Source organism: Arachis ipaensis, chromosome B01 (genome assembly GCF_000816755.2).
Source record: "Arachis ipaensis cultivar K30076 chromosome B01, Araip1.1, whole genome shotgun sequence".
Taxonomy (NCBI): Eukaryota; Viridiplantae; Streptophyta; class Magnoliopsida; order Fabales; family Fabaceae; genus Arachis; species Arachis ipaensis.
Window position 1 is genome coordinate 95,750,210 of NC_029785.2, and position 11,574 is coordinate 95,761,783.

Here is an 11,574-nt window from a genome sequence, read left to right on the forward strand (position 1 = left end):
CAGTAATACACCTCTGATCAGATCAAACAAAGAGGCTGGTTCTTCCTGGAGAGACCCCTGACTGAGGTCAATGCATCTTGGATTAGAGAATTCTACTGCAATTACTTCAAGACCTCCCTAGATGCAGTGAACCTCAGAGGGAAGCAGATTCTGGTTACTGAAGAGGCAATTGAAGACGTTCTGAAGCTTCTGCCTAAATCTGATCAGCCAGATGGTTATCAGAAAGCTGAGGAAGACATGCGCTTTCTGAAGTTTGATTGGGATGCAGTCAGGGCCCGGATAGCCCTTGACCCGACCGTTCCTTGGATTATGGGTCAGAACACCACCATGCCCAAGGGAATCAAGCGGGCATACTTGAATGATGAGACTCGGCTGTGATATCAGATACTTAGCAACTTCATTATGCCGAGTACTCACGAGACCGATATACCTGCCGCTATGATCACCCTCCTATGGTGTGTGATGGAGGGTAAGGACCTGTACCTGCCACGCTTTATCCGGTTCTACATGGCCAGGGTCCACGTCCGATGCACTCTTCCCTTTCCATATTTGATCACACAGCTAGGCCGTCGAGCTGACGTGCCTTGGGAGGATGCTGATGAGAGGCCACCTGCTGCAGAATGCAAGAAGATTATCCCGCACAGCAGGAACTTTCTGGCCTTGGGCTACAGACCTCCAGTCCTCACTGTTCCTGGTGACACTGCCACACCATCTACCGGCCCCTCTTCCTCTACAGCTACACCTGCCACCACCACTGCACCTCCACCTGCCCCAGAGCCCATCTATCATCTAGTGCACCGCTTGTTTCGACGGCTAGACCAGATGGAGCGTCGCAACAAGCGATGCTATGAGCACCTGAAGCTGATGATACGATCTGGTGACATCCCCTCCGAGCCTGACACACCATCCAAGGCATCTGAGGAGGAGGCAGATGCGCCCGAGGCAGAGACCCACCCACAGCAGGAGGCAGAGCAGGCAGGCACCCAGCAGGCAGTACACCATCAGGAGGCTCCGCCCCAGATTCAGGCTGTAGACCCTGAGATCCCTATTCAGACAGCCCCTCCTCTACGGCGGTCAGACCCTCAGATCACCACCACAGAGACCCCAACTACCCACCCTTCCAGTGATGACACTCCTTCACACCCTGCTTGAGTGAGCATCGGGGATGATGCTACATTTTAAGTGTGGGGAGGTCACCATTTCTGGCGTTCTTTTTTTTGGTGAACCACTACATACTCTTTTTATTTATTTTGCTATTTTTTCTGTATTTTTCTTTTTATTTCTATTTTGCAGTACTTATACATTGTTATTTTCATGTATTTATACTCTATTTCTGCATTTTACATTTTTAGTTCATATTTTAGCCACTTAGTTTAGTTGCAATTCTAACTTATTAGTTATAGAAATTGTGGATTGATTAGTATAGTTTACCCTTTTTAGCATAAGATAACTCATAATAGATTGAAAAGAAAAAGGAAGTAAACTAGAGACTTTAACAGAATCAAAACAACCCACACCTTGTATATATATCATTACATGTTACTTAACAACACTTCATCAAGGAAAAACACTAGAACTTTAAAGCCATTCAATATAAGTTTTACATTGAGAATAATGGGAATTTTTAACTAAACCTGCATGACATACATAAGTGATAAATGATTTTTGAGCTAGAGAACACATAGCCTGTGAGTTTTGAGCTTAATTGTATGGTTACATTCAAACCATAATTTTTATTCCTGTGTGTTCCGCCCTTCTTTTATATTCTGGTGTTCTTTACTTTGTTTTAATCTATATGTCCGATTATAGAATGTAGATACATACCAAGAGAGTGATTGAGGCCATTATTTGATTTTAGCTCACTTAATCCCAAAATAGCCTACCTTTTACATCACCCTTGTTATCCCCCTTGAGCTTTTAAATCCCCTTTTATTCTATTAGCCACATTACTAGCCTTAAGCAGAAAAACAAAATAAAATCCCAAGTTGAATCCTTGGTTAACTTAAGATAGAAAATTATGTATAGTTTAAATGTGGGAAAACCTATTGGGAACATGGATAATAAAAACAAAAGGTAGAAAAGTTGAAAAGAATAAAATAACTCAAATAAAAAGTTTTGGGAAGCATGCTCATGTAAAAGCAATTATAATTGAATTACCATGTGCATTAAAAAAAAAAAGTGTTATGAATAAAGGGGACACAAAAAGAATTTCCCAATTATGAAATAAAGCAATGCACATGGGATAAAAATAAATATTGAGATATGAGCATGTAACATCAAAAGTGAGAAAATATGGAAAATAGGTAAAGAAGCTTTGATTTAGAAAGTATGTATGTTAGGTGAGATCTTGGTCTAATTAAGGATTCACTTATTAGCTCACTTAGCCTTATACATATACCCTTACCTTTACCTTGGCCCCATTACAACCTTACTTAAGACCTCATGATTTTTGGTATGACTATATTCTATTATTGTTGATTGGTTAGATGAAGAACAAAGTTATAGAAAGTAAGAATAAAAAGAAGAATAGAGTGATTAACCCAATAAACACTGAGTGATTAGAGAGTAAGCACAAAATCCAGTGAGGGTTCAATAGCTCATTAACATTTATCTCTGTTTAAATTGTTAATTGTCTTGCAAGTTTTTAAAATGTTTTTCTCTCCCATCTCAATTGTAAAGGCACTTTATCACTATCTAAGGTTTGGCTATATATATACATGACTCCTTGAGGATGTGAGTTAATTTAACTACATGCAAGCTTTATATGCAAGTGAATAAAAATTAGAATTGCATGATGCATCATTCATCTAGGTAGTTGCATTTAGATTAGATTGCATTGCATAACATTCCACCACTTTAACCTTACTTTTTACCTTGGATTTGGCATGAGGACATGCTATTGTTTAAGTGTGGGGAGGTTGATAAACCCATATTTTATGATATATTTTGTGCTTAGTTTGAGTGATTTATTCAATCCTTCACCCACTTATTCATATTAATTGAATGGTTTTACTTTTCCTTCCTTATTATGTGATGTATGTGAAAAACATGTTTCCTATGCTTTAAAATTAATTATTTTAATTACCTTTATTTCCATTTGATGCCGTGATTAGTGTGTTGAGTAGTTTCAGATCTTCTAAGGCAGGAATGACTCAAAGGATGGAAAGGAAACATACAAAAAATGGAAGAAAAGCACAAAACGAAGTTTCTAAAGAAACTGGCATCCACGCGATCGCATGGGCGACGCGGACGCATGCCAAGTGCGAATCAACAACGACACAGCCGCATGACTGACGCGACCGTGTGACAAGAAAAGCTCCGAATGACGCGACCGCGTGACCCACGCGGACGCGTGACAGAGGCCACGCACCAGAAATTGCAGAAAATGCTCCCAGCGATTTCTGAAGCCCTTTTTGGCCCAAATCCAAGTCCAGAAGGCATAGACCAAAGGTTATAAAGTGTGGGAATGCATCCATTCAAAGAGAGCTCGCCAATTTAGTTACTTCTCATGATTTAGATTAGTTTTGAGAAAGGTTCTCTCCTCTCTCTCTTAGGATTTAGGATTTCTCTTAGTTTTAGGAGTGACTCTCAATCCCAGATTTAATGTTCCTTTACTTTAAGCTTCCCTTCACTTTTATTCATTCCATTACTTCAGTTGATTATTTACTTTTGCCATTTAATTTATGAATTCTTCTATGTTCCAGATTATTTGAATTAATGCTATTTGAGGTATTTCAGTTTATTATTGCTTTCTTTTATTTATGTCACCATTGCTTTCAATCTAAAGACATCTTTATTCCAATAGATTTACTTTTCCCCTTTTGGTCTTGGTTAAGAAATCAGTAACTCAGGAGTTATCTTAGCTCAATATAATTGATAACTGTTATCTTTGCTAATTGAATTGAACTTCAATAATCCCAACCTTTTCTTAGGAAATAAATAGGATTCGAAGATCAAACTGATTAGTCCCTTGACTTTCCTTTGCTTTAGTAAAGGTTAACTAAGTGGAATTAAGATTCAACTTTTATTACTATTGATAAGGATAATTAACTTGGACTTCCAATTTCTCATACCTTGCCAAAAGTTTGCTTTACAGTATTTATTTAATAGCCATTTAAATTATTTGTCATATTTGTTCCTCATTCTTGAAACCCCAAATTTACAATTTCCATAACCAATAATAAGAACATACTTCCCTGCAGTTCCTTGAGAAGACGACCCGAGGTTTAAATACTCGGTTATCAATTTCAAAGGGGTTTGTTACTTGTGACAACCACAACGTTTGTATGAAAGGACTTTTGAAGGTTTAGAAACTATACTTGCAACGAGGATTTATCCGCAAATTTCTAGACCACGCAAAAGTTCCTCTCATCAGCTTGCTTGACTTACTCCTCGATGGTTGAGGTTGACTAGGCGAGATTGACTCATCATAATTACCATAGTTGTGGTTATGGCGATGATAGGATTCCTTGGACTCTCATTCCCAAGTCAAGGCTCTTTCTTGCATTTTCACTATTTTTGATCTGATCTTCTCTTTAATTGCATTAATTACAATTTTGCTCATTACTTAGTTCTTTTATTACTTAGTTTCTTTAATCTTTTGTTCTTTAACAACCGAAAGCGTAACATTTCATTTGCATTCCTAGGGAGAACAACCCGAGGTTGAATTACTCTTGATCTCGGTTACTTTTATTTAAATTTATTATTTGATTGATGTCCAATTGTTGGGTTTGGACTATACTTGCAACGGACAAATTCTATTTTTAGTGTGAAAATCCAAACCTGTGCATTTGGGCCTCTATCAAATTTGGCGCCGTTGCCAGGGAGTTGCAATGGTGTTATTTTTTGCTATTGTATATATGTTAATATGTAAATAGCTTGCTTTTTGGTTGTCTTTTGTTTTTGTCAATGGTTAGGATTGGGATCCCGGAGGATATTGGGCATTCTAGCATTAGTAGGGAAATCAAGCACAAGCCACCATAGCAAAAGCTCTCCCAATTGTCTAACTTAAAGACATTAAATAAAAGTGCTTGGTAACATTGTTCTAACTCTTCTCTTTTTGTATATATTTTGGCTTAATTGCATGTTTGCTTGTTTTGGTTAGCTTAGGATTAATTTAATTTTGAGCATTAGATAGGTTAATTTTGGTTTGGATCATGAATTTATGGGTTCCTGCATGTTTTGGTGTTTGATTTTGATTGAACTAAGGCTTGGTACCTTAGATTTTGAAAGAAAAATTTTTGCAAAATAGGGCATCTGTACATACGCACCCAGCTGTGCGTGCGCACACAACTGCGTTTTTCACCTTCTGTGCGAGTGCACGAGTGTGTGCGTCTGTATACTCCTTGCAGTGCCCTCTGTTCGCAGCGCCAGCACGCCTTGTGCGCACACATTGCCATGTTTTCTTCACCTTGTGCGTGCGCACCATCTCGTGCGTACGCACACGTTCCCTTTTTTGCACTCTCTGTGCGAGCGCACAGGCTTGTGCGTCTTCACGCCAACTTGCATCCCTTCTGGTGGGAGCGTTGGCACAGCCTGTGCGCGTGAACCCTTGTCCCTTCTCGCTTTTGTGCGTGCGCACGTACCTGTGCGCGCGCACACATGATCCAAAAAAAATCCCTTCTGTGCATGCGCACATACCTGTGCGCACGCACACGTCTTAATTCCTCTTCTGCCCAGAGCACTCACATAGAGTGTGCGCTCGCACACCCTCCTTTGTTTCGCCTAGAGTGTGTACGCACACGTACCTGTGCGTGCGCACACCCCTGTTTTCTCACTACTACACTTCTCTTCTTCTCTTCTCTCTACTTCTTCTCTTCTTTTCTCCTCCACCTCTCTCTTCTCTTACTTTTGTCCTATTTTCTACTTATTCTTGTTATTTTTATTGCATTTCATTTTTCATTATAGTAAGAATATTAGTTTTAGTTTAATAGTTGTTAATTGAATAAGTTGCAATTGTTTGATTGGTGTTGAATAGGTTGCTTCTTGCTTGAATTTGGTTTCAAGTTTGATGAATATGTGCACTGAACATTAACTCTTTGTTTAATTTCCTAATTGAATTAAGGGTTTGATTCATATGTTGTCGCGACCATATGTGTTAAACTTTATCCTTGTTTGGCATCTTGAATTGTGCACTTTCACTTTGGTGAATTGAGTTGAAATTACTTGTTCATCTTGATTTTCATATCATATGGATCACATGTCCGGTACTTGTTTCTTTTTAATGCTTTGCATTTGTTTGAGTGGCTTAACTTGATTGCTATCAAGTGTATCACTTTTTGTAACAAGTACCTATACCATGTGACTTTTTCCTTGTGTTTCATGATGAATATGTAGTTTCCTTTCCATTAACGGATCATGTGTTGTTTATTGTGCTATTTTATATCACTCTTGAGCTTTCACTTGCACAATTTCAATATCCAATATTCTTAATTCAATTCACTCTTGTTGCAATTGCCTAAGTTTGCTTGTGTTTGATTGATGCTCATTTATTGCTTGCTTCTTAGGCCATTTAGTTGAGGAACTCATGCTTACTTTTTCATTGTGTGGATGCCATGTTACCCGGCCGTTGTGTGTATTTCATACCACTATGCAAACTTCCTTAATTAGATGCTTAATTGCTCTCTCCTTTACCTTTTTGTGCTACTTGCCTATGAATTCTAATTATGCTTTATTCATTCTTTTCGAGGATGAGACATGAAGGCAAGGAGCCGGGAGAGGAGGAGGATACTGAGGAGGGAGATGCCGAGCATACATGGACTCGGCAATCTCCACACAACCCAAGTCCCCGCATCCGTCAATCGAAGGTGGAGCTCTTGAGAGACATTCTCTCCGAATTTTGTTTGTGCACGGAGAACCGTGCAACGCTTAAGTGTGGGGGAGGATTCGCCATTTTGGAGTGTAAACTTTCTTTTCCCAAACACCTTGCACTTTATTTTTACTTTTTTTAGTAGGTTTCTTGTATATATTTGGAGTGTTTTGATTGTTGCATTGCATTTTCCTTTGGTATATATATCATAGTTTATATCTAGCTATTGCATGTTGCATTTTTGCATCTTTTCCTTAGTATATATTTTATAGATAGAAGTTGTGATTGGATGATGTGAATAGTATAATGCCTAGTCAATTTTGTCCTAATTGTTCATGTTAATTTTTGCTTGTTGAAAATTAGGAATAGAACTAGGAGAGATTTTGAAATTGCATCCATCACAACATACATACATACATACATACATGCATACATATAGTAAATAAGTTTTGATAAAACAACAAAGAATTTTCAAGAAATCTCTTTTTGGGCATTCCATTGATTAGATTTGAAAATTATTTTTGAACTTTCTTGAAGTATCTTTTTATGGAACATAGAAAAGAGCTTGAACAAATACCAAGTGAGATTTGAGCTTAAATTGTGTGGTTGCATATTTTCAATCACAAAATTTTGTTCTTGTGTGTTATAAACTCCTTTTATGATTGTGGTCTTAGATTTTCTTTATTCTATATGTCCTATATTTGTTGTTTTGGATTGCATTTAGTATGATTGAGGCCATCTTTGTATAGCTCACAAACTCATTTGGCCAACCCTTACATCTACCTTTGTAACCACTTTTTGAGCCTTTAATTCCCCTTTGTTCTCATTATAAGCACATCATTCTCCCTAAGTGAAAAACCATTATGTCCATTGATTGTATCTTTGATTAGCTTGGGTTTGAGTGTGTGCGTTAATCAAGTGTGGGGGGAATTTGTGGGAAAACATTGGTAGTTAGTTTACTTTGGGTTTTCATTGAGAAAAATGTTGGAAAATGGGTAAACACTCATGCATCTATTAAGTAAGACATATGCATCTCTCTCTTTTTGTTGATAAAAGGAAAATTTTGGCGTATATACCTTTTGAAAAAAATGATAATAAGAATGTTAAATAAAGGATGCATATGTGTGTGAATTGGAAAGAAGGATACATGAGTGAATGTGAGAAAAGAAATAGATAGGAAGTTAGGTTGTTTTGTCATATATGTGGGATGATATAGGATTAGGTGGGATACTTGAGCTAATCAAAGATCCAATCTATTAGCCCACTTAACCATATTAATCCTACCCTTACCTAAGCCCCATTACAACCCTCAAAAGTCCTCATGATATTTGCATTCATTCATCAAATAATTAGTTGATTGTTAGATGACTTGAAAATCTTTGAGAAAAAACCCTACCCACTGAGCGATTAGAGTGTAAACACATCTGGTGAGGGTTTCAATTGCTCAATTCTATGTTTTCATTGCTTATATTGTATCTTCTTGCAAGTTGTTGAACTTAATTTTGAAAATTTCAAATCAAATCTTTGGACATTGATCATATTGTTATATTTGCTTTGTCTTAGCCCTAAACTTTGATTAAGATTGATTGAGATCCTTTTATTTGTTTTTGCCAAATTCAATAGGAATTATAATATATATATATATATAGTATTTAGTATAGTTGCATATATATAGCTAGTTGCATACCCTCCTTATCCTTCTCCTTTGATTGTGATTAGCACGAGGACATGCTATTGTTTAAGTGTGGGAGAATTGATGAGTCTATATTTTTTGGTATATTTTGGTTTGATTTGAATGGACTTCATCATATAAACCCACATTTATTCATCCAAATAGCACGCTTTTGTGTTCTCTCCCTTAATTGTGCCTAAATGTGAAAACATGCTATTTTGTGCTTATTTTAATCACTTTTATCCCACTTTTATGCCATTCGATGTCATGACATGTTTGTTGAGTAATTTTAGGTCCTAGCGGCAAGTTTGGCAAGGCAAAAGTGGAAGGAAGCATGTACAAAGGGAGAAAACATGAAGAAAACAAAGGAGAAGCACACATTGGAGTGTGCGTGCGCACAACCACCTGTGCGTACGCACAAAAGCCACAAAACCATGTGTGTGTACACACGACAACCTGTGTGTACGCACAAGAAGAAAATTAGCATGTGTGCGGATGCACACACCTGTGTGTCCGCACACGTCCTAGCGCGTGACTCATTTATTGCAAATCGCTGGGGCAATTTTTGGGCCTCCAGAGCCCAATTTTGGGACTTTCTGAAGCTGATTGAGTGCTATATGAAGGAAGGCCTTACTCCATGTGAACGGGGGGAGAAATTAGGGTTAGATTAGCATTATGTAGGTTGTTCTCTAGAGAGAGAAGCTCCCCCCTCTCTCTAGAATTAGGGTTTCTTAATTTAATTTCTTGTAATTTCTACTTGCAATTCTTGTTTCTATATACTTTTTCTTGTCATTTATTGTTATTGCTTCTTTGTTCATCTTCATTTCTCTTGTTATTTCTTTTATTTTGTCATTTTTATGTTATGAACACTTTTGTTATTTTAATTTCAATTAATACAAATTTATGTTTCCATGTCATTTAGGTAGCGTTTGTTTTCGGGGCAGGACACGGAGACATGGACAACACTTGTTTAAAAAGTGTTTGGAAGCAGAGACATGGACAGTGGACATATTGTCTCCGAGACAGTTTTTTATACTTTTGTGTCCACTCTTTCACGAAGGACAATGATGGACACGGGATTTGGAAGAGTAGACACGGACAATTTCATAAATTTTGTTTTCCTTTTTTTCCACTATTACCCCTTCTTATTTTTCCTATTGCGTTGTTCAGAGATACTTTTTTCTTCCCGTTCTTCCTCTATCTCTTTCTTTTACTCTCTCCTTTCTGTAGAATTTTTTATTAGGGTAGATAATTCTTTTCTTTTTATCGTTTTACTTCAATACCATTTTAATCTTATATTATATTATTTGATTTATAATAAAAATAATAACAAAAATAATTAATCTTGAAACTTTTGAAAGATAAATATTAGCAAAAATAAAATTAATCTTTTAAAATACTAAAAAATAATTTATAAATTGTAATTAATTTTATATAATTTAAAGAAAAATCAGTTTTTTATAAAGAAAAATCAGTTTTTAGATAAAAAAAATTAGTTGTTGTTGCTATTTTCTTGCTTTGATAGTTTTAGAATTTATTTTAATGTATTTTAATATTATTTTATTTTCATGCACACCAAGTGTTTGATAAAATACTTGGCTTAGTTTTTACTTAGTTTTTCTCCACCCTTGGCTTGAAATTGTTGACTTTGGTGATCCTTGAGTCATTGATGTCCATTCTTGTTTGATATATTAGAGTAGTTAGTTAATTTGGTTTCTCTTGACTCTATGTGACCCCTTAGTATTGACATAGGATTTAGGGATTGAAATCGACAATGCCTATTTGACTTATCTTCGATGTAAGGTTGATTAAGTAGGATTAATTCTCATAATCATCAAATGTTTGTGGTCAATAACTAGGATAGGTAGCCTTAGTTCTCAATTACTTGCCAAGAGGTTTCTTGCATTTGAAGTTTTATTGCTTTGACTTTTACTTGCTTCCATTTACTTTCTTGCATGTTTAGTTTTCACACTCTTGGTTGAGAAATTGGGTGTTTGGGTGGAATTGAGTTGTGGATGTCCATTCCGCATTGTGTAAGAATGGTTAATTGGTTTGGTTTCCATCGACGCTAGTCTTTCACTAAGTAATTAGTGAGTTGACTAGGACTTATGGATTGAGATCAAATTACACCTTTGACTAATTCTTAAGGAGGGTTGATTGATTTGGATTGCTTCCACACAATTGCCATGTTTGTGGTCCATAATTAGGATAGGAAACCTAGATTACTCACTTCTTGCCAAGAGTCCTTTAATTGCTTTCTTTTAATCCTTGCATGATTATTTATTTTCTTGCTATTTACAGTTCTTGCTCTCTTGCTTTCATTCCCAATCCCCATGCTCTCATGCTCTTTCATAGCCAATGATTATACACTTAATTGTAACTCCTAGGGAAGACGACCCGAGAGTTAAATACTCTCGGTTAAATATTTGGTTTGAATTGTGATAACATTTAATTGATGGTCAATTTGTTGGGTTAGAACTATACTCACAACGCCACTTCCATTTGATGATCAAATTCCTAACCTATGCAAATTGGTTGTCGTCAACCTACAAAAGAAAAAACACAACTAACTTAACATATGAAAAATTACATGAAGTCGGAAACAAAAAAACACAAGTTAGGACCGTCCTTAACAAGCAAAATCATGCAACTTTTGCCATTCCTAGTGATGGCAAGGCTGTGGAAATAACCAAATTCGCAAAATCGTAAGTGGCGCTATCATTAATGGCGATAACAATGCCACTAAGGGACCAGGTGAACCACAAAGGTCATGAATAGTAACATAATTCAACAAAACACATTATCTTATAAAAAACTTGAAGGCTACAAGCATTTTTAAAGACACCATTCTTAGAAATAAGATGTCCAGAGATTTAAACAAAATCTTTTCAGATGATAAAGCTTTGCAACAAATGCAATCAATATCATGCAAGAAATTCACAAAAGAATAAAAAAAAAAAAAGAAGGAAAAAACACCACCTTTAAAGTGAAAGAAGCAAGAACGCAGTGAGTATGTTTTGATATCTTGGAAGCAACAAAGGAATCAAGAAAACAAAAAAGCTTGGAGACATAAGAGTGAAGAAGATGAAAGTTG